The following is a 23505-nucleotide window of genomic DNA, read 5'->3' as shown; positions in this document are numbered from 1 at the left end:
TTTGGACACAGTGGAATGAAATGTATGTAGAACCTCTTAGCACAGTGTTTAGTGTGCTGTTAGTGTCAATATTTAGTAGCTAATAATATTGATCCATCCCCTGGTGAGAAGTTGGGTCTCCTAATATGATCTGAAGATCAAAAGCTTCAGAAACCTTAGTGCTAAATTTCAAGATAATTCTGATCACTTCTACACAACTTCACTTACTTCAATTAAATGATCTTAAAATGTATTCAACATAGCAATAATTTCAAATTTGAAAGCATAGTATGATGAATGCCCATAAATCCTCTACCTATATTCAAGAATTATCATTCCTATATTCAAGAATTATCATTTGCCACATTTACTTTAGTGTTCTCTCTTCTACACATTTTTCCCTGGTGAAACAATTGAAATATAAAATATGTTACCTTTGTAACTATAAACAATACTGTTACAGCCTTCTCCTAAATGAATATTTGAGGATAAAGTCAAGTCTGCAGTGAGGAACAAAACAGGACCTTTTCTCCCCCATCTCAGAAACACATATAGTCCTGAACCACATGTGCTTTGGGGTCAGACTGTGCCTCTCCTCAGAGAATGAAGAGCTCTCCAGGACAATTTTATTGGCTTTACTCTAAAGGCTCTATTAATGCTTAACTCCAGATTAGTGTGAATGCAAAACTGGTTGCTGCAGCAAATGCCTGTTGTATGAACCCACGAGACAAAAAGGATGGGGTGTTCTTCAGAGCGTTATTGTCCCCCCCATAACCAAGCACATTATTGATTGAATGTATTTAGTGAGATTTAGTGACTGCATGAGATTTCTGAACAGCACTGAGACTCCTCTTCCTAAACAAAACAACACAGCCTCAGGCCCCTAACTTTACTTTCACTAACTAGCCAGAGCAACACAGATGTCTCCATTTTTAACTAGATATAAAAAAGGAAAAAAAAAAAAAGAGTGCTGTTTATTGAACACTCATTTTATGGTATGCTTATCCTAGGTTGGATGGAATTTGCTGTGTGATTTGTTTTGCTGTTAATGCACATATACTGTGAATAAAGTTCAGGCCACAAACTCAGGTACAAATAAATCTTCATTTTTTTTCTATATAAAACTAAAGTTAATATCTGCTTTGAGACCTCATTCTCTAGAAGTGGTAAAAAATATCTCCAGCAGTTCGCAGTTTTCTCATATTTCTTTCCTCTCCCCACTCCGGGGAAATAATTTTCCTATCCAGGAGCATAAAAGAGAAGCTCAGCTCAATTCTCTCATTCTTGTGATATCATTTCCAAATATTTTGTCTGCTGAAGTTTTGTTGTTACTCTTCCCGAGGCCACCAGCCTTTGGAGGCCAGAAATTATTCTTTTTCTCTCATCCTTTGCTTTTATTCTACTATGTCATTCCTCGGAAAACATAGGAATAAAATGACATAGATGCTTGAATAAGAAATAGAACAAATGGGAGAAAATGATTACTATTTCAAAAAAAATACTCTGCCACTCATATAGTTCCCCAGTTATGATTGTGTCAGTCAGGGTGGTTATATACAAGCACCCTGGATAATTTAAACAGAAAAATATAAATTATATAATATAGGTAGTTCACAATATCTCACGAAGGCTGGAAGAACCAGACTTGGAATGCGGAAATAAGACTGGCTCCAAAATTAAGCAACTAAATTGGTTTATCCCATGACGATACTGCCACCTCCGTGCACAGACATGCACGTGTGTCCTTAATACTACCAGTGCTAGCCACTGGGCATTACAGCTCCTGGGAGCTGATTTAGCTTCTCCTGCTGCCTTTTCCCCACCAGAATGGATTTTGGGATGTCCCCACTTCTTGACCTCTTTAGTTTCTGAGTTGAAGTCTAGAGTGGGACTTTGATAAGTATAGCATGGCCTAGAAGGCAGCCTTGTGGTACCTTAACAGCAAGAAAGACTGGGAAAGGGGTTTCTGCTCCAATGGTGGGGTTGGTGCAGCTTTCCACTGTGGCTCCAAAGAAGGGTAATTCCCCAAACAGTGTATTTGACCCAGTTTGCACCATACACTTCCTGTCCTCTAGGCCCTGGTTATGTGCCCCATTTCCCATCCGGAGCAGCCCAATAATGGCTCACATGTTTCTCGTGACCATAAAGCCCACCACTGACACTGCTGCCTCAACTCCTACTGCCACTGTCTCTGCACATCCCAACCCACTTCTGAAGCAGAGGCTAGGCTTTGACATTGTCTCTAGAATGTCCATCAAGGAGAAAACTCAACCTTTCCAATATCTTGGCTTCTCTAGGGGCTACTCGGAGAAACCAAGTCACACATTCCAGAAGGCCAGGGCAGTCTCGCAAGGCTACTTTTCACCGATAACTAACAGGAAGTTAAAGTGCTTGCTTTTCTTTTCCTGGACAAACTGTTCTGAGGTCCAGTAGTCCTATAAGGCCTCTCTGGAAGCTTTCTTCAGGACCAAAAGCACTAGCAATATGTTTTTTAGTTTCATAACACACCTCTTGGCATTCTCTTTCCCTCCTTTCCTGCCTTATTCTCCTCTTATTTTCACTCTTTCATCCCTGAGATTTCAATAAAGTGCTTGCAGGTGTCTTAGTTAGGGATACTGAAATGCCCTAGACTGGGTAGCTTATAAACAACAGAAATTTATTTCTCACAGGTCTGGATGCCAGGGAGTCCAAAATCAAGGCGCCAGCAGATCTGGTATCCGGTGAGGCTACACTTTCTCTTTCAAAGATAGTGCCTCTTCACCGTGTCTGCTCATGGTGGAAGGGGCGAACAAGCTCCCTTGGGCCTATTTTATAAGGGCACTAACTCCATTATAAGGGCGCTAATTCCATCACCTCCTAAAAGGCCCTAGTTCCCAATACCATCACCTTGGGGGTTAGGATTTCAACACAGGAATTTGGCGACGACACAAACATTCAGACTCTGGCAGCAGGTAAGCTTTGTCTTGAATGCTGTGTTCCAGGGAAAAGGCTGAGTGAAACACATGTAGGAGGGAGAAGACCAAAACATTACAAAATGCACCACACTCACCATAACTCTGAAAATCAGGTCCATTTTACAGATAAGGAAAACTGAGGGTCAGAAACATTAAATCATTTCTCAAAGCTGACACTACCAGTTAGTCACAAAGCCAGAATTTGAAATCAAGTCAGAATGCCTCTGCAGGTCACATTCTTTTCACTGCACTGCATTCATTGCCTGAGTTCCACCCTGCACAGCCCTGGGGAGACAATGTGAAGATAGGAAGAGCGCTTACATTCTTCTATAGTAAAGCATCTCAAATGGAAGTCCACGATACCAACGTGGTTTATTTTTTTTTTCCACAACCTCATCTATCAGGACCCCAGATTAGTCTGTGTGCTTATCTGACCCACTTCCCCAAACCCACCCATATTTTCTTTTCTGCAGAGTCAGAGAGCTGGCAGAGCTGTTGGGTGGGTTTACCTTTGAAAAAATAGCATTAACAAAGAGTTAATAGGCCAGGGCACTTACCAGCTTTTAGGGAAAGACATAGGAACAGGAAATAGGATTTAAGTGCTGTGAAACAGCCTCTTGATTTGTGAAGCAGCTTCCTGTTGGGGTTTTCCACTTGTTTGGAGTCAGATAGACAGGGATCCAGCTCTGTTTCTGCCACTTACCAACCAAAGGCAAACTATCTAAATCTTTGTGACTCAATTTGTTCTTCTGCAAAATGGAGATAATTGTAGTCTCATTTAGCCCATTGCTAAGTATTTAGTAAATGTAGATTAAAAAAAAATGATGGTATCATTGTTATTAGACCTAAGAGGAAAAACATTATGAAAGGACCTAGTATCTTTTGACTACCCTTCTACATATTGGTAACGCCCACTCTGAAAGCCCCACCTTCGTAAGGTAGAATCCAGAGCACTTCACTCCTTGGCATCCTTGCAAGATGAGAGCACAAGACCTAGCTTCTGCCTGTCATAAATACCCACTCAGGACTTCAATTTGGAAATGAGTAACCTAAAGAGAGAACCTCTGAGTAGGACATAATTTTGCTGACACAGGTGACAACCCTGGGGGAACACCTTGTGGGGAAAAGTAAAGTTGATATCCTGGTCTATCACTGTAGTAAAATCAGAGTCCTGACATCCAGGGAACAAGTGATGATGGCATATCAGGGAAGTTTTGGTGTCTTATCTGTTCCGGGGTGTGGTTATGGGTGATTCTGAGAAGTTCAGCTTAGCTTCAGCCTGTTTCTCTAATCCTGCATTGCAATTTATTCCATAACTATCTACTGGCTTTTTAAAAATTCCTTTTTCCTGCTTAACAGAACCAGAATGTATTTTTTGTTTGCAAGAAACAAACCTTCTGGAGTCAGGGGAGCTAACTTATCATACCATGGTCAAGATACCCTTATATCCATCATAAGTATTTTAATTGTATAGATGAGGAAACTAAGACTTAGAAAAGTTAGATAACAAAAATCCTGATTTAAGTCGCATCCCATTAGACTTTAAACCTAAGATCATTTCTTGAATTCTATTTTCCAGAGAAGCCTCATGCAGGTGTGAAACCTAATAAACCTAAAGCTTTGTTGGGAATCTGCACTTCTCTGGGGCAACCACTGAATGAGGTAATTTTAGAGGGACAGACAGAACATCTGATCCCAAGAAGTTGGAGAATGCTTATTTGTGAGTATTAACATTAAGCATCAAAAAGATTATAGTTCTTTCCTGTAAGAGGAAAAGAAGCATTTGTGTGCTAGAGGCAGAGTAGGGAATAGCACATTGCTACCTGATTAACTCCTAAAAAGCTTGGGTGATCCGGTAAATACAGGTGTATTTGAAACAACTTTTTTTGAATCTCTTTCTGAATATATTTTTTAAAACTCCAAATAGCAAACTTCTCCAGCAATAAGATGAAGTTAACACTTTGGATTTACTTTTGATATGCCATAAAATTCTACTTTTATTCTTCAAAATTTGATGTCGAACATAATTAGCTAGCTGTCTGTAGAATAGCCAGAAGGTGTTACAATATTTCTGAGCAAGATATTTGGAAAATTCAGAACCACATTACCCCTCAGCAATGAAATTTCAACTGAAAAAAAACTGAAATCTCAACAATGAACAGCATACTTCTTTTATTGTCTCTCCTTGAGTTGTCCTACAATAACTTCAGTAAGAACTACCAACTGATTACTCTTCAGTTTTGATGTTTGCCCCTTTCATACCTCTCTTACATAAGTCTCCATATGGGCAGAGAGCATGGTATTACAGAGGAATTGTAGCATTTATTGCACCCTTAGTTTGCATCAAGTACTGTGCGAAGCACTTCACATGTATTCATATATACTGAGACAGGGTCTTGCTGTCACCCACGCTAAAATGCAGTGGCGCAATCATGGTTCACTGCAGCCTCGACCTCCTGACCCAACCAATACTCCCACCTTAGTCTCCCAAGTAGTTGGAACCACAGGCATGTACCACCATGCCTGACAAATTTTTAAATACGCTGCAGAAACAGGGCCTCCCTATGTTGCCCAGGCTGGTCTTGAACTCTTGGCCTTAAGAAATCCTCTGGCCTCAGCCTCCCAAAACACTGGGATTACAGGCATGAGCCACCACGCCCAGTCATATATTCATAATGAATCCCTACAAACATCCTGTGAAGTAGGTACATTTATATAAGTGAGCCAAAGGTGGCCTCTGTGGGTTATTTACTCATTCCAAGCTAAGACCCATTAGCTCAAAAGCCCTTTGCTGCCAAACTAAAATTTGTACACATCTAATTATTCTAAATTGTAAAGTAGCACAACTGGGACTACATCTTGGCTCTTTAAGCTCTTAATCCGGGGCTTCCCACCAATCCAAGCTCCTTCTACCTTTTTGACCCCAAGTGTATAATCTTCTCAAAAACAGAATAGATTAACAGAAGACAAGAAAGGAATTGACTAAATTTGAATGACAATCACATGTTAATATAACAAACTTAACTTTTCATTGTTTTCATTTCAATTTTCTCATTTTATCTTCATTTTATCCTATAATTATTTGATCACAACTGGTTTCTGTTTCTTCCCTAGAGATCAATGTATCATATCGATTGAACTTTTGACTGTGTTTCGGCAGAAGGAAACGAGAAATTTACTATATTTTCACATTCTATCAAGGAAGTGTATATATAGTATCTAATACGTATGTATCTATGTATGTATCTGTGTGTGTATAGAGAGAAAGAAAGAAAACATATGTATTAACACCTGAAAACTTTTAAGCCCCATGTCAAGAAAATAAGAAATCTATGCAGATTACAGAGCTTTTTATTTTTCAATGTCCTTTTTACCCTATTCCTGAGAAAAATTCCTGCTTGACAGTGAGACTGGAAACCTCACCCTCTGAAATGGCAGGTGCAGCATAGCGTCCAGGCTTTTGATTATCTCAGGCTTCTGCTCTTATTTCTAGTCTTCACTGGAATTTCTTTCACTGCAGCTCTTAGCCAGAAGTGAAGCACAGGTGTTAAAATTGATAGATAGATAAATAGGTAGATAGATGATAGATGGATAGATAGCATATGATAGATAAATAGTATATGATAGATGGATCTAGAAGACAAAGGACTCTATTATGGAACTCTAAACACTTCTTGCATTTTTATCTAAAAATACGATGTCCTTTCTAAGGACTGTTTCTGGAGAGCAATTTGGACTACCCAGTAATCTCACAAAAACTGATTATTCTTTTGCTGGCAGTGTCTGAACCTTATTAGAGACAAAACTAGATCCAGGCAAATTAGATAAGCACTAAGAAGTTTGGCAAGCTTGAGAGTAGCAGGTGATGTCCAGGACAAGAAACAATAATTACTAGCAGATCCAAATGCCACAATGGTCCGTTGGTCAGAGTGGGAGCTTATGGGTATCAAGTGAGAGATTTTAGGTGTCAATTTGCCTAACAGTGGGCACAGTGACTACATAGACATATTACACAGTTACTGCTCATTTCATAAGTGTATACCTGTATAGTAAATAGACTAAGCCACTGCAGAATTCCCACAGAAACTCTAACACAATGGAATGAGACTTGTATCATAAAGAGCCAGAAGAAGCCTGTGCAGTTTTCCTTTCTTACCACAATGATAAGCTAAATGTAATATCTCGCCCACTGAGTAATTTCAGAGATTAGTGCCGCCATCTAGGGCTTTGAAAGATTCAGAGATTCTGAGTCCTTTCATATCTCAATTTTATCTGCCTATTTGAACTATGCAAAATAAGGAAGAGTATTTCAGAATGACAGTGGATTATTGTAAACTATCAATTGTTGCTACTGTTCCAGATGTAGCCTCTCTCAACAAATACATCCCTCAGCTCCTGGAATGTGCTATTATTCTAATATCCGCTTTTTCTCTATCCCCCAAATCAAAACAATACCAAAAACATTTCATTTTTTATTTGTCGCAGTCAGTGAGTGCAACTCCCATGAATGCACAAGACACCATGCTGGTCCATTATATTGATGACATACTGCAGAATCTGGTGAACACAAAGTGTCAGATTCCCTAGAAGCCCTAGCTACACTATACCCATTCCAGAGGATAGGAGAAAACTGCCATAAAAATTCATAGCACCCACGATCCAGACATGTCAGAATATCCATTTTAAAATACTCACTGCCACAAAGAAAGAGTTACAATCTTGGTTTCTGGGCATCCAGTGTCTAGAACATGACATGATACCCTCTCTAAAGAAGGCACTACCATTAACAAAGGGATATATCCCCTTTAAGCCTCTATGAATTTTGAAGCCAACATACAACAAAGTGAAATTACTGCTCGAAAATTAACAAGCAATCCAAATTGATGCTAGCTTGGAGTGAGACTCAGAGTAAGAGACGGTGTAGACTGCAGTATAAGCAGCTCTGTTACTTGGCCCTTATGAACCAGTAGACCCAAAGATACTTTAGGTATCTTCAGCTGATCAAGTTACACTATGGAGACTGTGGTGAGACCCACTGGTAGAATCACAGTAAATGCTCCCAGGGTTTTGAAACAAACAAGGCTTTCACTTAATATCAGACTCAGAGACAAAATATCTGGCCATAAGACATCAAGGAAGAGTACACTCTGAGTTGCTTCATGAAACAATTTTATCCAACCCATAAAGTAGGCCGTTCTGTATCAGTCGAGTTTTAATACAAGTACCAGAAACTCCTTGTGTTAGTCTGTTTGCATTGTTATAAAGGAATATGAAGCTGGGTAATTTATAAAGGAAAGACAGTTCTGCATGCTATACAGGAAGTGTGGTGCTGTCATCTCCTTCTGGTAAGGGCCTCAAGGAGCTTAGTCATAGCAGAAGGCAAACGGGGAGCTGGCATATCACATGGTGAGCCAGGAAGCAAGAGAAGGGGAGGAAGTGGCAGGCCCTTTAAAGCCACAAGATCATGTGTAAACTCATATAGTGAGAACTCACTCATTACCACAAGAACAGCACTAAGTCATTCACATGGGGGATCTGCCTCCATGATGCAAACACCTTCCACTAGGCCCACCTCTAACACTGGACGTCACATTTTAACAGGAGATTTGGAGGGCACAAAACATCCAAACCATGTCACCCCTCTAGGTATTTTATGCAGGATGGAATTTCACATAGGAAATTCGTCATTATAAAATCACTGGAAAATTTGGAAGAAAGAGTTCTAGCTTATGCCTCCAAAATAACTATTTGAACACTATATACTTGATCACTAAGGTAGCAACTTCCCCTGGAACTGCTACTTAGACAATTAAAATCAAGAACACTCAGAAGAGGGAAGGCTATGCATGTGTGGGACAGGGAATATATTGGAAAATCTCTGAACCTTCCTCTCAATTTTGCCGTGAACCTAGAACTGCTCTCAAAAAATAGGCTTTAAAAAAGCAAAAAACACTCAGTAGTAACTGCAATCCTAGCATCACAGAGCCAAATTTAGAAAGCCCCCACTGCAGCAACCACCACCACAAATGTCTCTCAACACCCAGATACTAAAGATTAAACACTCTATTACTTCTAGAGGAAGAACTTCTGTCTCCACTAAGTAGTTTCCTAGTAGAAAACAGCAAAAAGAAGCAAAAGATGGCCTTTGTCTCACTTCTTCCAAACCTGTGTGATTGCATCCATCTAAAACTAGTTGTAAAGGAGTCTGGAATATGTTGATTTTTACCTTTATAGTTTCCGCAGGTCAGGAAGTCTCTCTTAAAGGAGAGTAGAATGCAGGTTGAATGAACAAATCAACCTCATGCAATATTATGGGAAATTGCTACACGTAAGATAAAATTTGAGCCAGTCCTAAAGGTAAAATAAAATTGCATGAGCAGATGGCTTATACTGCCAGTGACCTATTCTTGCAGAACTGCTGAATAGGTCACTGTAACCTACACACAGGGATTCATAAGGAGTTCCCTCACAGGTAGACCCCAAGTACCAGAAACTCCTTGTGTTTGTCTGTTTGCATTATTATAACGGAATATGAAGCTACAGAGCCTAGTAAGCATCTGAAAGGATTCAAGTAGCAGCCATGTGTGAATTCACTATATTCCAGGGGAAAGTTGGGCTACACTTGAGATACTATACCTGTACTGAGATAAACAAGCTGTTGCCTTTTCTTTTGTTGACAGATGAATATGAATCTTTTGTTTCATTAATAACCAATATAGGCTTTCGACTTTTGGTATATAGGTTCACTCTTAATGGTCTCATCTGCAGCCTAATTTAATTTCGTATGTTAGAGTTATCTTTTACTATATACACTGGTTCTGTTTCTCTGAATGATTGCCGATACGCTTTCACATCCTCTAAAAGTTACATTCTTATAATTGTGATATGACCCCTTTTCCCTTTGTGCTCCTCAGCACTCTGATCACACTCTAATTAAAGCTAACATCACATTGTTTCACAATTATCTGCATACATGCTCGCCTATCGGATTAGATTCTGAAATGCTTCCAGGCAAGATTAGGGTTTTACTCATTTTTCAACTTTCTAGTAAGGCATTTATTACGGAAAGTTTCAAATATTTTTACAAGTAGAAAGAATGGTATAATGAACCCCTACCCACCTATCAGCCAGCTTAAACAATTCTTAATTTGTGAGCCATCTCGTTTCATCCATGTTTCCACCTACTTTTCTGCTTCTCCAAGTGACTTTAAAACAATTCTTGGACATCAATCTCTCTTCCATACATATTTCAACACATATCTTTGTAAAATATAATCATAATTCGATCAGCCCTGCTAAATACTTACAGAATTCATTAATATCATTAAATACCCAGTGAGTGCTCACATCTCTTTAACTGCTTCAAAAATATATTTTACTGGCCGGGCACAGTGGCTTATGCCTGTAATTGTAATTCCAGCACTTTGGGAAGCCAAGATGCGAGGACTGCTTAAAGCCAGGAGTTTGAGACCAGCCTGGACAAGGTGAGACCCTCGCTCCACAAAAAAATTTTTAAAACTAAGCTGGATGCAGTTACACACACCTGTAGTCCCAGCTACTTGGGAGGCTGGATGACAGAATGAGACCCTGTCTCCAAATATTTTTTTTAATTTAAAAAAATATATATTTTACTGTCTCTGTAATTGAATCAGGATTGTAATAAGACCCACAAACTTCAATTGGTATATATGTTTTTGCTTTTTAGATAGGGTCTTGCTATAATATGTTGCCCAGGCTGAGTAGCTAGTACTACCGGAGCCCGTCCCATGCCCTGCTGGTATGTTTCTTTTTTAATCCATAGAGTTCCTCTTCTCTCATGCTTTTTATTTTTACAATTTCTGTGTTGAAAAAAACTGGCTCATCTGTCTTGTAGTTTGCCGCAGCTAAGCTTTTACTGATTACATCACTGTGTTAAAACATTTTTTGATCCTTTGTATTTCCTGTAAATTGATAGGTCTAAAGAGCTAATAGCTTCAGGTTAGAATTTTTTACAATACTACTTCAAAGCAGTAATACTGACCTCTATTATGAGACACGCATTTTCTGGTTATTCTCTTTCTATTGTATTAGTCATTGATGATCACTGTTTAGAGCTATTATTTATTCGTATTTCATTAGCTTAAATACTTCCATAAAAAGAACTTTCCCGGCAGGACAGTGGCTCATGCCTATAATCCCAGCAGTTTGGGAGGCCAAGGAGGGTGGATCACCTTAGGTAAGGAGTTCCAGACCAGCTTGGCCAACATGGTGAAACATCGTCTCTACTAAAAATATAAAAATTAGGGCCAGTTGTGGTGGCTCACGCCTGTAATCTCAGCACTTTGGGAGACCAAGACAGGCGGATCACTTGAGGTTGGGAGTTCAAGACCAGCCTGACCAACATGCAGAAACCCCATCTCTACTAAAAGTACAAAATTAGCCGGGCATGGTGGCACACGCCTATAATCTCAGCTACATGCCTATAATCCCAGCTACTAGGGAGGCTGAAGCAGGAGAATCGCTTGAATCTGGGAGGCGGAGGTTGTGATGAGCCGAGATCATGCCATTGCACTCCAGCCTTGGCAACAAGAGCGAAAATCCATCTAAAAAAAAAAAAAAAAAAAAAAAATTAGCTGGGCATGGAGTGCCTGTAATCCCAGCTACTCAGGAGGCTGGGGCAGAAGAATTGTTTGAATCTGTGAAGCAGAGGTTGCAGTAAGCAGAGATTGCACCACTGCAGTCCAGCCTGGGCAACAAGAGCGAACCTCCATCTCAAAAAAAAAAAAAAAGACACTTTCCCTCAATGATTTGGACATCCTGAAAAATAATTCACATAGGAAAGGGAGAAATTCTTTTCCTATATTATTGGTTTTCAAAATAATGAGTTTAGGTATTAAACTCTTTGTTTTCTAGTTCTTTTCAGATTCTTTAAGATGTCTGGCATATAGCAAAAACTTAGTAAATATTTTTTGAATTGAATTGTTTTCATAATGCCTTAATACACAACACCAATTTTTTAAATCTCTTTTATAGAATAACATTTTCTCTAACTTTTCTAACAGGTCTCATGTTCAGAGATTATTCTGGTTAGTGTTCTGTGGGTAAGATTTATCCTTAAACCATTTAGAGAAAAGTTACATGATGATACATAATGAAGAACTCTGAGTCCTCAAATCCCTTATTATTCAGGATTTGAACAATAGATCTTTAGCTACCATTTTAGCAAGAAATCTCCCAATTCAAAATACATCCCTACAGCCCATCTGCCTAAGTTGATCAGCACTTTATCTGGCCTGGAATACAATTCAACTTTCAGATTTTCACGATGTAATATATTTGCCAACTGCAGATTGTAGAAACTGCAGCCAGATTGGCTATACGTCATGCTGGGTCTTTAGCATAGAGGAGCTAGTTAAGAACAACAAAGCAAGGATCATGTTTATACAGCTGTAGCTTCAATCAAGGAAAATTACCTCAGGGGAAAGGCTGTCTGCAATGACCAACCAGGAGGTACAAGGTCTAGTTGGAAGTAAGGATACCAACTAGCTCCTATATCAGAGAACAAAATTAACCCAAATCTTCCTTTTCTGTTTCCAAAATTTAAATATAAGCATATGCACACACATTCTCAAGCATATGCATCTTTCATGCAGTTTGACTGAGGCTACAAACAGATTTCTGACATTTGTCAGAATTGGCACAGCCAGGAATCAAAAACCTTGACCTCTCTGATTTGAGATAAACTTGTTATTGCTACACTAGACTGTTCTATTTGCTTTTTTAGTTTCTGCAAGCTACCTCAAATCCTTCTCAAAATGGGTAGGACATTAAAAATAAAATAAATTGAATTAATTATATATATCTTTTTCAGATATCTATCCAACTTTCTATTTTCTTATCCAATCTCCTATCTATAAGCAATTTGAGAGCACAACAGTCTTCATCACCACTTTAGCCAGTGATTAGCACATTGTAGGTTACAATAGATTTTGTTTTTTTTAAGACAAAGTTTCGCTCTTGTCACCCAGGCTGGAGTGCAATGGTGCAATCTCAGCTGACTGCAACCTCCACCTCCCCAGTGCAAGTGATTCTCCTGCCTCAGCCTCCCAAACAGATGAGGTTACAGGCACCTGCCACCATGCCCAGCTAATTTTTGTATTTTTAGTAGAGACAGGGTTTTGCCATGTTGTCCAGGCTGGTCTTGAACTCCTGACTTCAGGTGATGCACCCTCGCCTTGGCCTCTGAAAGTCCTCAGCTGGGACTACAGGCATGAGCCACCGAGCACGGCATGCAATAAATACTAAGTGAATGAGTCAGTTTAAACAAATGGGCCTGAATGAATGAAAGAACAAAGGAGTTTGAAAATAGCAGAATAAAATTGTGTTAGTCTACCTGCTTTAGAATTACTCAAGGTCTGTTTCAACAATTCTATTCACCCAATAAATATTTTGATATGCAGTGAATGAATAATTCCGTCATATGGCTAAAATGTAGTTAATATATCACTTACAATATAAGATTATTCAAACAACTCCTCTAAGGCAAACTGAACCAAGAAGCTACAAGCAGAGCAGGTATTTAAGAAAGCATGATGCTCTACTGAAAAATAATACCAAGTAAACTTGATGCCAGATCAAATGATTAGTTCTTGCGTGGATTTCTTTTTTCTATTATGGAAGGAAACACAAAATTGGTTCAAAAATTTTCTAATAATCACTGAGAAGTAAGTAGCAAGTTCTGAGTATCCACATAGGATCGGTTGGTTTGGTTTGGTTTGAGGAATATGTGTAGTGCTGTTTTTTTTTTTTTTAATTTTTCACTTGGCTTCTTCCAAAATAACTCTGTAAATATATATTATTGTGATCATTTTAAAGATAAAGAAAATCATTTTAAAGATAAAGAAAAAAATGAGACTTGGACATTAAGTGCTTTGCTCAAGGTTGGAAAGCAGCTTAAGTGGTAGAGCTAAGGTTTGAATCCAGGTCTGTTGCCTTCAAAGCCCATGGTCTTTTTTTTTTTTTTTTTTTTTTTTTGCAGTAGCAAGATTTATTGCAAGGAGCGAAAGAACAAAGCTTCCACACTGTGGAAGGGGACTCGAGCGGGTTGCCCAGCCCATGGTCTTTTTAAACATCGATTTGCACTTCTTCATGGGCACAGCCAGTTTTTGTCTCCCATTTGTGGAGCACAGCAATGTGCTCATCTTAGCAGTTGGTACCTCATACACGTCCCCATAGGTTTCAAATAGTCCTTGTGCAGAGACTTAATAAAATGGAGATGGCAACTCTGCTCTTTCTGAGCTTCCTTCCTTCCAACACATAAACACAACACAACAAATGAATATTAAAATGGGAATATAAATAACATGATACAATGTGAAACTTAGGGGTGAGGTAATATAAAACAATGAGGGTTCAGAAACAAAGCTATATTCAAAGATCATTGTCTTTTTAAGATGCACAGATTTGTACAGAGGTATTAAGACTTTCTGATCATCTAAAATGCATAAGCATTCTAGTTCTAAGCCAATCAACATGTGAATAGTAATGCTTTAACAAAAATCAGCGTGCCAACCATTTACTCACAGAGCAAAACTATATTATTACCAATGAGATTCCTATAGAAACAAAGCCATTTTAACTAAATTATTTCCTACAGTTTCTGTTTCCAAAAATATCTCACCATGGAATACAATTATCCTCAGAACTATTCTTCCCAAGTGATGTCACTGTATAATCATAGGGCGCAGCCTTGCCAGCTGAGGTGCTCAAAAAGCATTTGGCTGACGGTAAGGTTTTACCCTATATTAATTTTCTGTCACTGCATTCAAATGCAAATGTTTCTAGTTTCAAAACACTTAGCCCTGCTAAATCAATGGAAATTTTTATCTTTCATCTACCTCTAAAGCTCCTAGATAATGTTTGCACATTCATGCAACAAGTTGTATTGCGGGGGGTCCGTTTATGTCCCCCTCTAGCTCTCACTACACCTGACAGAGCAGGTCTTGATAGTTCCCATTTGCTCAATCATTTACTCTTTAAATGGCACAGTCAAAATTTGAACTAAATCTGTCATACTTCTGTCATACTACATACACCCCACCACAACAATGTATCTAGTATCAAAAGATAGTGAATGAAAATTTTTAAAACTGGAAACAGGAAACTAAAATACCACATCAATAAGTGAGGAGGCTAAAATAAACATTATGTAAATGAGAGCCCAAGGAAACTTTATAAAATATTTTTCATTTATAAGGTCTGTTCTCCAATAGCTTTTAATTCTGTTTTCATGGAAATGTCCAGATTATAAATATAGTGAATATAATTTTGGGCAGGTTTTAAGATTCTGATAGCCTGAAAACCAAGAATAAGCAGCGAGAATGTGCTGGAAAAAAAATACTATTCTTCTTTAAGCAAATTAGGGAAGCAGCTTTCTAAAAACATGCAAAAAATATTTTTTCTTCAATGATGATTAAATCTTTACACCATTTTCATCACACCACCAATATTCGAGAGAAGTAATGCCCTTCAACCTGTCCTATTTACCAGACATAAACCTGGCCTTGGCTGTCAGTTTTAACAGATTAGCAGACACCAAATGTATGTGTTGAAAAGTGCCTATATATGAAAAGACAAAAACTTCAGCCGAATTTAAAAGAGTTTAAATGAGCAATGAACAATCTGTGAATCAGGCAGCCCTCACAGCAGATTCACAGAGACTCCAGGGGTACCTCATAGTCAGAAGAAATTCACAGACACAAAAATTAAAGTAAGTACAGGAATCAGAAGCGAGGTACAGAAACAGCGAGACTGATAACAGCTCTGCGTTTGCCTTATTTAAATGCAGTTTGAACACTCAGCAATCTATGAGTGGTTGAAGTACAGCCACTGGGATTGGCCCACACTCAGCTATTGTTATGGGTGCATACTATCAAGTTAGGTTTTCAGTTTTGTCTATTAAGCTCGGTTGCAGTTCATCCACAAGGACTCAAATACAGAAGTACAGAGTCCTCCACATTTAGTTTGCTTCAACAATTCCCCCTTTTGGTCATTTTCTCAATTTTGAGAGATTGACTAAAACATTAGTCATTTATATTACTATCAGTGTCATAAATGTATTCATATGGTTTTGAAACCCGCTGGGAAACAGAACAATGGGTTTTTCAAGAAGAGAATAAGGACTGAGTAGAAGGTACCTCCTTATGCTGGAACATCCTGTTTACAGGAGAAAAACAAAACCTGGTCTGTTCTAGGATCTATACATCTTCTTGAAGCCTAAGTTTGATTATGTTACATTTAGCACAAATGACTCCATTTTAGTTTGGTTTGGTTTGTTATGGCCTAGTGCATGAACTCAGTCCAATGTAATGGCCTCCTATAACTTTGTTTAAAAAAATTTCCCTCTTGGCCAGGTTTTCACTTAGGTGAAGTGTGACCAAAACTTAGGGCCTCACTCTCAGTTACCATCGTTTGGGTTTCTGATCTCAGCATGTCATTCATAGGTTATTTTGTCCTCATGGTCACACATTTCTTTCAGCTTTTGTCATTCCAGTTGAAGAGAGGCCATTTGACTTCTAGACACGGCTGCATGCAAACATTTAAAACCTTTGAGAGAATACAGTGCACCAGGAAGACTATTCTGACTACCGGGAGGTTAACACCAAGAGTTTGGAATATGCTCCTTACCCAGGGTCCCCATAAACCAAACCACCTAACATTAAATAGACTAAAGAATGAGCTAAATGAAGAGTTTACTCACTTGACTAAGTGGTCTTTTCATTAATCCCCTACAATTGAATTCTTGTAATCTACATTTGATGTATTTCTCCATAGACCACAAGTGTCAGCAGCTGCACAGGCACTTTTCTGTTTAGCCAGTTCTATCATTTAGAATAACTTTCACAAGAGAATTTAAAGTCTGTTGTGTAACGATAGTTTTAAAGTAGAATTTGCTGCAGAGCCTATTATGAGGGAGATATTTCTAATTATTGTCTCTTTTATTCTAAACCATGGAAAAAGGACCTAACAAATGATGTCCTTATGAAAGAGTGAAGGCCTCCTGGCAATGTTCTCTTTAATCCATGATGTGGGTTAAAAGGAGTTTTAACTGATTATGAGGCAACATATGTACCACTAAAATTTCTCACCTACAATGGGCCTTCATCTTTTATCTATTAAATTATAAGTTTATTCATGTATAAGGCTGGCTGCAAAATCTTTCAAATAAAAGTATACCCTATAAAAGTGCACATAATAGATCCCCTTTTCATCTCTATTGTTCATAGAGACAAAAACAAGGAAAAAATATTCAAAGATAAGAGTCTCATAATAGAAGTTTTGTTCCATGATCCGGGGAACAGCTGTTCACATCAAGGATGCCATCTTCTGAGGAGAAACATTCCTAGTTAATTTTAACTTAAATGTTCCAATGGGTGTACAGTTCCAAGAGTATGGAGGGATCCTTCTCAATTGTGAGATTATAAACCCAAGGTTGAACGCTCCGAAGTTTTGCTGCAGTGTGGATGGCAACGATGGTCTTTCTCTGATGTCCTAAGATCCAATCTTCAGGTTCCAGATTGTGAAGGAATTGTCCTCAGTGAACCACAAAAAGCTTTCTTTACCTGATGAAATTACACTGTAGCATAATAATCTACTGTTATAACATCAGCCCTCTTGCATGGGAAAGCTTTTATACAACCAGAAAACAGGCACTGAAAGTGACAATTGAATGAAATCTTCTTATAAATATTTAAATGGCCCATCAGGTAGCCAAATGTACCTGAAGCTTTGATTGTCTTCCCAGAAATATGGAACCAAACATTGGTTTTAAACTATTTTCACAATTTATAAGCTACCACATCAATATATTCAATTTGGATTATTTTATCTTTTCTATGACAAGTCATGGAATGCAGAACCTTCTTAAGAGAAAATCAAGTTTTATGTTTCCATTAGTGTATTTTTAATGTTAAAGCTAGTTTTTAATAGCATTTTATAAAACAATTCAGTTTTAATTAGTTTGACCATAACATAAGACTTTTATAAAACTTTTATAATAATTTACATTTTTTTCCTCAGAGTAGAATAAAGAGAACTGTTGTGCTTCTATTCCAATGTCCAATTTATGGAAAAAAAAAATGGAATAATGCCATTTTAAGTTTAGCCAATATGTTCACACATAGATTCTTGTAATTTTTATAAACCTTTCACAACTTGTTCAAACCTTTAGCTTTAATTTTAAACAACGCTTTAACCCTCTAACCTAGGTAAAATTTATGTTCTAGTACTTTCTTATAATATCTTACAAAAACACGTTTTATTCTCCTTAACACACCTGGCACGAAAACTTATTTTTTCAGTAGTCTTAATTACATATTACAATGTTACTCTTAGAGACTTTTACTTTTGGTGAAAACCTTGGTAAGTAAGGAATTTTAATTATGTACTAGGTTTGGAGCCTAGGACCCAAACAGAAATGCAGATAAGGTCTGAGTCTTTCCAGTGTCTAACTCCCTGTGTCCCAGGCCTTATCTAGCTGTAAATCAGGCAAGTTGTACAATTAAAAGTCATATGGCATTTTATGATGCATTTAGGAGGCCCAATCACGTTTAAATTGTACAAAATTTCTGGCATAAATTTCTTTTCATAAATTCTTTCACAACTTACACAGACCATGTATGACATGTTTAGACTGACTTGCCCTAAACATCACTCTTTTTAAACAAGCCACTTTACTTCAAGACAAGAATTTTCCATACAATATTCTTATATAAAATCTTTTTTATTTTTATTTTTATTTTTAGAAATGGAGTCTCATTCCATTACCCAGGCTGGAGTGCAGTGGTGTGATCACAGCTCACTGCAACCTCCACCTCTTGGGTTCAAGAAATTCTCCTGTCTCGGCCTCCTAAGTAGTTGGGACTACAGGTGCCTGCCACCACACCTGGCTAATTTTTGTATTTTTAGTAGAGACGAGGTTTCACCTTCTTAGTCAGGCTGGTCTTGAACTCCCGACCTCAAGTGATCCACCAACCTTGGTCTCCCAAAGTGCTGGCATTACAGGCATGAGCCACCACGCCTGGCCAAAATCTCTTCTCTTTATAAACTTCTTTGCATAGCTGGGGGCATGGCTAATTCCATATATCCCCAGGCCTTATTTAGAAATTAATGTTTTCAAAATAAATTCAACAATTTTCAAAAGGCAAAGCAGTTTGACCTTAAAGCATTTAGCAAACCTAATATCTGACCTGCATAATTTAGACAAAATGTATTTTATTAATAATCTTTAGAGCTATTTTTATTTCCCAAAGATTACTAAAGTTACATGAACTGAAAGGCATTACAGTTTTTATTTTGCTTTCAAATATTTAACTGCTTATCTTTAAATTAATTAGAGCTCTTTTAGATAAACATTACATATAACACATATATAATTACACAGACAGACAGATTACCACAGTAGTTAAGATTTTTCATTTGCCAGTTTTTAAATTTCTTAAATTGCTTATTGGCTTTAGGGTGGAGCCCTTGGAAGAACAGAGCCAGGAAAGGGATTTCTGGTGCCTGGTTTTCTCCAAGGAGTGCTGTTAGAGCTTGAATATCTGCTTTTAATTAAGCTGAATTTTAACCATGGCACTCTTTAATAGAGTCCTTTTAAAATTTCTTATTACCCAATTTTAAGCAGGCCAAATGGCAGACATTTCTAGCTTTTGAACTTTACCAAAGGTAACACCCCAGGTGCTCAAAGAAATAAAAATTTAAGGTAGTCCATGGAGGAAAAGAGACCACACAACATTATACAGATATTAAACCAGAAGAGCTTATTTCCTAATCAGGGAATTGAACCCAGACAGCCAGTGTGAAAGACCAAGATCTAATCTACTGAGCTACTGCACAGAGCAGTCTCTATTGCCCTTTTCAGAAGGGCTCTATAATAGTTAATTTTGAGCTTGCAGAGGCTTTTAACTACTTGAGATAATTTTTAGAACTAACCGTGACATACACCTTAAAATTCCTGTTCCCTGAAAGGCAGAGGCCAAGAGAAAGTACTGTCAAGTGGTTACAAGGTTAAGCTCCAAGAATATAAGACAAGATGGAGACCCCATCAAGTTTTGTTTGTTTCAGGGACATACAGAAAAGTTTGTTATTGGCCAGCTTGCTGGGCTGTCTTGAGCAGCAACCCCATGGGGGTCCTAAGACCATGTTTTAGGCGAAACGCTCAGGGAGGACGGTGAAAGACCCACCCATTGCAGCGACACTGAAAAGTTCAGGCGGCTGCTGCTGCTGCTGTTCTGAAGGGATTTTTTCTATTTCCAACAGTCCCATCAGCTCTCAAGTTTTCCCTTTTGGAGGAAGAAAAATTTCCCCATGTCCCACAATCCTACATATGCCAATCCTGTCACCCACAGTTGTCAGCAAAGAGTACAAGGCACATCATTCCAAAGAGAATAGCAGTTGACATCCTGTAGTGCCAAACCTGTTCTTAGCCAACAGGGATCTTACCAAGAGCCCTCATTTTTAAATGTACTTCAATGCATTGTTGTTCATTCAGAGCACTTCACTGTAAGTTATCTTTAGTAAGATTTTGCCATTTCTGTCAAGACATTGCTGTCTCCCAGGCCTAAAGTATAAGCCAGAAGGAACTCAGTCTTCCAGAAATTAAGAATCCTATTTTACCTAAAATATTGGCTTTATGCTCAGATGCTCTTCATTAACGTAGGCAATTTTTGTTTTTGAGACGGAGTCTCGCTCTGTCATCCAAGCTAGAGTGCAGTGGCGTGATCTCTGCTCACTGCAAGCTCTGCTTCCCAGGGTTCATGCCATTCTCCTGCCTCAGCCTCCTGAGTAGCTGGGACTACAGGTGGCCACCACCACGTCCGGCTAATTTTTTGTTTTGTTTTGTTTTTTTTAGTAGGGACAGGGTTTCACCGTGTTAGCCAGGATGGCCTCGATCTCCTGACCTCATGATCCACCCGCCTCAGCCTCCCAGAGTGCTGGGATTACAGGCATGAGCCACCGCGCCTGGTCACCAGTGATTTTTTTTTCCTAAGTATGCAAGAAAAATGAAACAAAGGGGTAGAACACAAAAAATCCCTGTGAATTTTCAAAAGGCAAATTTTATAACCCCTGCAATATTACTGCTTACTACCAGTTCCTTTCTGACCCAGTCAGATGTAGGAGGCCTCTAACTGGATCTAAGCCAGTTCATTCCTGGATCAAATTCATTCCTGGACCCAGTCTAGTTTCTGTTGCAACTCCAAACCCAGTTTGGATCAGAAACTTGCTCAAATAAACTCAAAGCTCAAAAGACAAATCCGTGGAGCTCTGAAATCTGAGAGGGAGCTTATTCACGATCCCCAGCCGCTCTGAGAAATCAATGGACACAAGTGGGTCCTGCGGGTACCTTGTATAGTCACTCAGTGCTTCTGGGGATCGCTAGAAGCTCCACTTCGGATCCCACTTGTGGTACCATCTGATGAAATAAAAACTTCAGAGTTTAAAGGAGTTTAATTGAGCAATAAACAATTCACGAACTGGGCAACCCCTGGAATCACAGCAGATTCACAGAGACTTCAGGGGTGCCTCCTGGTCAGAACAAATTCATAGACAAAAAAGTTAAAGTGATGTACAGGAATTGGAAGTGAAGTACAGAAACAGCAAGATTGGTTACAGCTCCACCTATGCCTTATTTGAATGCAGTTTGAATACTCAGCAGTCTATCAGTGGTTGAAATATGGCTGCTGGGATTGGCCAACACTCAGCTATTATTATGGGTACATACTATTAAGTTACGTTTTCAATTTTGTCTGTTAAGCTAGGTTACAGTTCATCCACAAGGACTCAAATATAGAAGAGTCCTTCTCAAGCCACATTTAGTTTGCTTTAACCTACATCATCCTATGGATAGGGAACTGATTTCACCTCCAAAGCCAATTGATAGCGGCTGCCTAGAATGTTGTACTGAGGAGCAGTCTGATCTTTGTTGGAGCTCAGTAAATAGTTACCAAGGTCTGCATGGTCCCATATGAGAGTGAGACTGTAGCCTGGCTGAATGGTGTCTCCCAGGAAAATATATCCACATCCTAATACCTATGCTATCAGAAACGTTATAGAGATTTGCAGGAGAAAAAAACAAAACCCAGTGTGTTCTAGAATCTACGTGCTCCCCTAAAGTCTTAGTATGAGCGACTCCATTTTGGTTTGGTTTTGTTTGTTGGGCACTAATGCATGAACCTAGTCTAAAACAATGTCCTCTCATAATTTTGTTTTAAAAAAAATTCCTTTTTGTTCAGGCTCTCACTTAGGTGAGAGTGTAACCAAGATTTACGGCCTTAGTGCCACTCTGTTACCATCATTTTGGGTTTCAGCACAACATTTATAGGTTATGGTGCCTTCACGGTTGCACATTTCTTTCAGCTCCTGTTATCTTTAGTAAGATTTTGCCATTTCTGTCAAGACGTTGCTGCCTCCCAGGCCTAAAGTATAAGCCAGAAGGAACTCAGTTTTCCAGAAATTAAGAATCCTATTTTTACCTAAAATATTGGCTTTATGCTTAGGTGCTCTTGATTAACATAGCCAATTATTTTTTTTTCCAGTGATTTCTCTTCCAGCTGAAGAGAACATATGATGTTCTAGAGATGGCTGCATGCAGGCATTTAAAACCTTTGAGAGAATACAGTGCACCAGGGAGACTATTATGTTTATTGGGAGGATAATACTGAGTTTGGAATATGCCTCTTACCCAAGGTACCCCCCAAGCCAAACCTCCAAAAATCAAGTAGATCAAAGAATGAGCTAAAGACTTTACCTACTTAACTAAGCAATCTCTTTGTTAATCCTCTATCCCTGAATTTCTATAATCTACATTTGATGGATTTCTTCATAGGCCACAAGTGCTAGCAGCTGCACAGGTACCTCTGTTTATCCAATTCTATCATAACTTTCACAAGATATTTTGGAGTCTGTTGTGTAACTGTAGCATTTACAGAATTTGCTATAGAGTTTATGATGAGGGATAAGTTTCTAATCATTGCTTCTTGTACTTTAAACCATGGAAAAAGGACCAAAAAAATGATGCCTTTTTAGAAGAGTGAAGGCCTTCTGGCAATGTTCTCTTTAACCCATGATGTGGGTTAAGAGGGGTGAACCAATGTTTTGTTTTGACTGATTATGAGGCAACACATGTACCCTTAAAGTTTCTTACCTACATTGGGTCTTCATCTTTTGTCTGTCAAAGTATAAGTTTATCCACATGTAAGGCTGGCTGCAAACTCCTTCACAAATAAAATTACACCCCATTATTGCACATAACAGACCCCTTTTCCACTTCTATTGTTCGTAGAGGCATAGTGAGAAAAAAAAATTCAAAGATAAGAGTTTCATGACAGTAGAAGTTTTAATCTGTGAACTTGGGAAAAGCTGTTTACATAAAGGATACCATCTTCCTCTTGGGAGAAATTTTCCTGGTTACTTTACCTCAAGGGTTACAAGGGGTACACAGTAACAGAAGTGTGGAGGGACCCTTCTCATTTGCAAGGCCATAAACCCAAAGCCCAAAGTCTCAAAGTTTTGTTGCAGTGTGGATGGCAACAGT

This window comes from Pongo abelii, chromosome 9 (assembly GCF_028885655.2).
Source record: "Pongo abelii isolate AG06213 chromosome 9, NHGRI_mPonAbe1-v2.0_pri, whole genome shotgun sequence".
NCBI lineage: Eukaryota > Metazoa > Chordata > Mammalia > Primates > Hominidae > Pongo > Pongo abelii.
This window is presented reverse-complemented; position numbering follows the sequence as displayed.